The following is a 5,930-nucleotide window of genomic DNA, read 5'->3' as shown; positions in this document are numbered from 1 at the left end:
GTTGATTCATTTTATACAGACGTAAAGTACAAGGGAAACTTAGCCGAGTTTACTAGTCCGGACGAGAGTTGGGGTATATGGAGAATTAAAAATGAAATACGACGCGATTATTCCCCGTCAGCAAATGTCACCGTTGAAAATAATTACTTACGCGGTGATAAATTGTCAGAATGGTCTAATGCACCACCGTGTTCTGATCCAATTTGTAGACACAAAACAGTTTATTTAAGCGGCTGTGGCGGGTCAGGAAAGACGACTCGGGCAATTGAATTATTTCGAACGCGGGCAAGTATAATCGTGCTTACACCGACCCATAGACTAGCGCGAGAGATAAAACAACGAAATGTTGACGCCGTTACTTATCACAGCTTTTTTCGATACAGCGGCGGTGAGTGGACTCCTGATCGAATGGGGGAAAAATTTATTCCTGAGGTTATCATCTGGGATGAGATATGTACTGTTTCGTTAGATACTTTACAAATGTTTCTTGAGTGGTTGCTGCGCGCGAATACAGCGGTAATCATGTGTGGCGACCATGGCCAACCACCACCATTTGTCGGCGAGGGTCCACATGATTGGTTGAAGAATTTTGTGGACTATTATGAAGAAACCGATACTGATTACCGAGCACTTGATGAACAACTGCGCGAGGTTAAAAAATTAATCAGATTACAGCCGGATAGAGTTCAATGTGAAATAATCCGCGAGGTGATTCCGGAAACGCCGTTAAATGAATTCTGGGAAACATGGAGACCAAACGATTTGATTGTAGCGAGTAGAAAGATAGTCAGAGACACACTTCAGCGGAAGTTGTTTGCGTTGCATAAGGAAAAGTTTCCAACGCGCCCAGTGCCGTTATGTTATAGACCCTCGGATACACGGCGGCAGAACATTGAAGTTGAAATCCCGGGCCCGACAGCGTCAGGGACAAAAAAACAAATTCTCGTGCTGAATGATATTGTGCTCGTTGATATCAGCGTCGTCGAGGACGCGCTACGTGCTGATAAATCCCCGTGGACGCTAGCATACGCAACGACAATACATTCCTCGCAGGGATTAACCATCACGGACACAATTGTTTGGATGGTTGATAATCGCATCGAATGGTCAAATCTAGTCTATCTTGCAGTGTCCCGAGTACGGAGGATAAATCAGCTTCGAAGAATTGTTATTGACGAAGCCACCAACGAAGCCGGCGACAACGATGACATCATCGATGCAAGCGTCATTGATAGAAAACTCTCGGGTTACCGCCAACAGGATAAAAAAAACAGCGGCGTTTTGATATTGATGCCGAATTAATAATTGCGTTACGACAACAACAGAATAATCACTGCGCGAGTTGCAATTGTGTAATGCGCTGGCGTTATTCGGATAAAGACGCTCGCCAATTTACCGTGGACAGGATCGATAACAGTTTCGGTCATATCCGTGGTAATGTGAGGTTAACTTGTCTTGAGTGCAATAGATGCAACGGCGCTAGTTAAGACCACGCGGGGGCAATTGAGTATCATCAGGTATCACTTGTAGTTGCTCGCGAGTAAATCCGCGCTGAGGAGCAGTTGAATCCAGTCTATAGATCGGTGGTCTACCAGTTGATCGTGTTATCGTTGATATGTTATGCGTGGTAACACTCCAAATAGGATCAGTAGCTCTTGCTCTGCCGCCTTCAAGTTCTCCTGGTTCATATAAATATCTAACAGTGACATTGCCGAGAATCGGCTTGGAAACGCTATTTTTGATCTTCCGGGTATATACTTTTTTTTAATCGCGTCGCTGGGCTTCATGTTGATTGCTCGGGTAATCTCGTTATTTAACGCTGCAATTACGCCTGGCAACCTTTTGACCCATTCACGAGATCGTTTTTCTTGGATGAATTCCTTCGCGTATTGATACCCAAATAACCGTTCAGCAAGAGTCCGATTGAATCGTTCAACAATTGCCTGATCACGATGTAGCGCAGTATGACCTCGTCGTATCGCGACGCTATGATGTTTCAGCGTTGATAAAACAGCGCCGCGAAATTCATTGCCAGGATCAACTTGTAATAGATTTGGCCAGCGCAGAGGACCCCTTCGGTAAATCCGCTCAAACGCATCGGCTACTTCAGTTGCTGACTTTGTTTTTAACGGCTCCGCTTGTTTGTATCGACTCGCAACATCAACTACAGTTAGCGCGTATTTGTAACCGTTGTCATGCGGCAGAAATAATATATCAGCTTGATGAACTTCATTGGGTACGCTGACATCAAAGCGCGAAAAGTTGATTTGTTTAGGCGGTGGTAGATAAATTTGCCATATAGCCTGTTTGGATAACCAATTAGCCGCAACAGCCTTTGTTACTTTTGCAGCGCTTGCGAGTTTACCAATTGCGGCCTTCCTCTTCCAGTATCCTCTCGGAGAATAATAGATGGATTCCATGTTGTTATTATAAACGCTAGCGTTTTCAATTACCAGCGCGAGAAGCTCCGCTTCCAATCATTAATTTACCTTTCATAGCCGATTTTACCAACCATGAAGCCAACTTTTCTTTGAATGATTTATCAGGAATAGCATTTAACGCGTGAATTAATTTTACATCCGCGATATGACGCTGTTGCAGATCGCTACTTTTGTAGTAAGCAACATCATGAGCATGACACGCCTTATCGATAGCGTTTATTGGATACTCACCGGGTTTGGGCTGATTTTGATCATCGAGTCTGATATCTAATCGTGTTCCGGGGCCACAGTAGCTATATCCTGGGAGGTGCTTTTCTCCTGGATACTTTGCCCACGGTGTTCCGGGGAGTTTTGATAACTTGGCTGCAATATCACCTCCTCGCTTTTTTTTAAAGCATCCCCGGGTCTAGCAGAAATAAATCTAAATTTCTTTGTACCGCATTGTACGCACTTACCAGTAAGCGCCGATCTGTTATTTCTTGTTGTAACGGTTGTCATATCATTTGTGCCAGTACGCACTCTACACTTCACACAATATAGATCCATAATTTATGTATAGAGATATGAATATAATTGATTTTTCGGCGACTAAAACGAGAGAACCAGTTAAGCATGTTGCAGCGTTAACAAACTCGATCCGGATGATTATCATCGGACCATCTGGATCCGGCAAGACGCAATTGTTACTCAATTTAAAAATGAGATGGATGAAGTGGGATAAGTTGTATTTAATCGCCCCTAGCGTGGATGATCAACGATGCTACGAGGTGTTGAAAGATTTTAACGAGAATGCATCAGCGATCGCTGAAAAAAATGTTATTGAGTTTATTACAGATATCAATGATGCACCAGGTATTGATGATATTGATGGCGACGTTAACAATCTAGTCGTGTACGATAATGTTATGTTAGACAATCAAAAAAACCCAGCTAGGATATTTTCCAGAGGCAGGTATAAAAACACCGACGTGATATATGTCACTCAACGATACACTCAGATTCCAAAAGTAATCAGAGACAACTGTAATATTCTTGCTGTATTCAACGGCGTTGATACACACACGCTACGAAATATCTGGCAAACTTGGTGTGGCGGTGACATGGACTTTAATGGTTTTCGAAACTTTTTTAGTCATGCTCAGTCGACCCCACATGGATTTGTAACGATAAATTTACATGATCCTCGGACACGATATCGTATTGGACTTGACCAAATATTCGGTTAGTTGTAAATAATTTTCATTGTAAATAGCCCCTTAGCAGCAGGGGGGGGGGGGAAATGACATCGACGCGGTCGTCGCTGTGTTTACCGGACGCTGACGACGCTGGGATCGGCTCGCAGAACCAAATGACGTCACCGTCGTGTAGGATGGACCGTCGTCGTTTTTTTTTTTTACCAGGCGCTGACTACACCGGATCCGCTGAGTGCAGAAAGTAATAATTAAGCAAAATAACGATTGGACAAAATGTCGGATTCGCCCCCCCGCAGCTGGCTTTTCCAGGAATGTCAAAGTGAAAATTGAGATCTTAAAGAATAATCGGGTTGCCACATATTGAATGTTCACAAACCAGGAGGTTAGGGAACTGCTCCAAAAACAGAGTTTGATTAAGCTCTTTCTCTCGACTAGGAGGAGGGTGGTAGGAGGAGGAAAAAGGACTGACCTCTGCTCAATTGCGAGTGAATGTTTGGATTAGTTCATACGATGTGTGTGATATTGAACGGTGTAGTTTAGCTAAGACGGTGAATTGTGGAATTATTTACGAAGACAGCAATTCCTCCTCCGCAGGAGTGGTGTGTGAAATACTTTATGGAGAAACCGGAGGTTGTTGTAACAAGATAACCGGGTGGGATATTTCGGATTAACAACAGAACACGTAATGACGACACATATATATGATTTAATGTGGCGATTTATATGAATAGTGGATTATGAAGATGTGTGCGTATTTATAACCCAAATATTGGATCTATTTAACATAAAAAAACGCACAGTTTCAAAGATGGAAAAAATATACAAATAAATTTAGTTCAGTAACCCTAAAATACAGGATAAATGATTTCACAAATGATTCAGTAATGAAAAGATGAATATAGTTCACTCAAATAGTAAACAATGTAAGCGTTTACACATAGTAAAAAAAAATGTATTCGTTCAGGTAGCGAAATTATGTCACTAAACAAGAACGGATATACAATCTATCCTTCCAGTCCTGAATAATACACTGGGTCTTACTAACCCAAAATTAGCATACAGCTAAAAATACATGTGTGGAGATGCACTCCGTCACCCGTGCACCATATCCGCTCCACAGCTCCTCTGAATCAATTTCACAACCAATATAGACTCCGGACCCTCGGAATACTATGATCACTTGAAACATTAGACCCTCCGGACACTTGAAATATTAGACCCTCCGGACCTCCTGGTCCTTTGACGGCTCTACAGCTGGGTCACCTTAGTCCCTGTGGACACTCCGGACGCTAGACATTAGACGCTCCGGCACCTTAAACGCTCCGGACACACGGACGTTTCTACCCTCTGACAACACCGGACACCCCGGATATTCCTACCATCAAAACACTCACTCACTCAGCTGAAAATATACCCGATACAGTGTACTACACTTGATACAGACATAACGTAAGGACGTTATACATGGTAAGTTAAAAAGATTATATTATAATGGCAATTACAAAACAGAGGTTCAATAGTAAACCTAACCCTGCTTGATAAGACAATAGTAAACAATTCTTTTAAAAAATGTAGCTTTACATTACCAATATAAATCTACGTCGCAACAAGAATAAAAAATGCACGCATTATGGTATGTAAAGAAAACTATAACAAACATGCAAAGGCAAATATGGTAATACACTAGTTATCACTTAAAACCCAAAACATTACCTACCCCTACAGCTGGAGTTGTGCGAATCCTTTTAGCAGGCCGCTTGCTGACAAAACCATTAGTATTGTAAAGGTCCTTTACATGTAGTAACGTATTTATACTTTTAGAATTTTCGTTGTTCTTTATCAAAGGCACCTTGCACGTGTGACACAGGACGAATCGTACTCACGATTTCGAAATACATAGACCATATTATAATCACCCTCGGGTATCGTTGTACAGAGAAAAAGAAACGAAACCCGAGTACATGTATTTAATTAACAACATTTACACCATTCCGTGACAGTTGTTATATCCACACAGCTTGGTTCATCGCCTATAAATAGCATGCAGGTGACAAGGCATAAACTTCCTTCTTTAGCTGGTAATAAGAATGACAAAAAACATACTTAGAGTTTTACATCCCGTATTCCCTCAATATGTACTTTTTATTTCTGCAAATCCAAATTACATTAGCCATGCCATGGGTTCTCAGGCTTATTACACATTTCGAAATCGTACCGTAATTTCGACTGTATTCCAAGTGCAGTTACATTCTCCTTGCAGAACCCAAATACACATTATATTCCATAGCGTTGCTGT

The 5,930-nt window shown here is 41.9% G+C and overlaps 1 long non-coding RNA gene across 1 annotated transcript; it reads right to left on the bottom strand.

Moving 5' to 3' along the window:
- Nucleotides 1-4,320: 4,320 nt before the first annotated feature.
- Nucleotides 4,321-5,582, bottom strand: LOC149783291 (uncharacterized). Its single transcript, XR_016414004.1, has 2 exons — nucleotides 5,352-5,582; nucleotides 4,321-5,036 (listed from the first exon to the last, which is right to left on the bottom strand). It is a non-coding gene; the product is annotated as an uncharacterized LOC149783291 (long non-coding RNA).
- Nucleotides 5,583-5,930: the final 348 nt, after the last annotated feature.

This window comes from Sinohyriopsis cumingii, chromosome 14 (assembly GCF_028554795.1).
Source record: "Sinohyriopsis cumingii isolate HCF-2022 chromosome 14, ASM2855479v2, whole genome shotgun sequence".
In the NCBI taxonomy this organism is placed as follows: domain Eukaryota; kingdom Metazoa; phylum Mollusca; class Bivalvia; order Unionida; family Unionidae; genus Sinohyriopsis; species Sinohyriopsis cumingii.
This window is presented reverse-complemented; position numbering and strand designations above follow the sequence as displayed.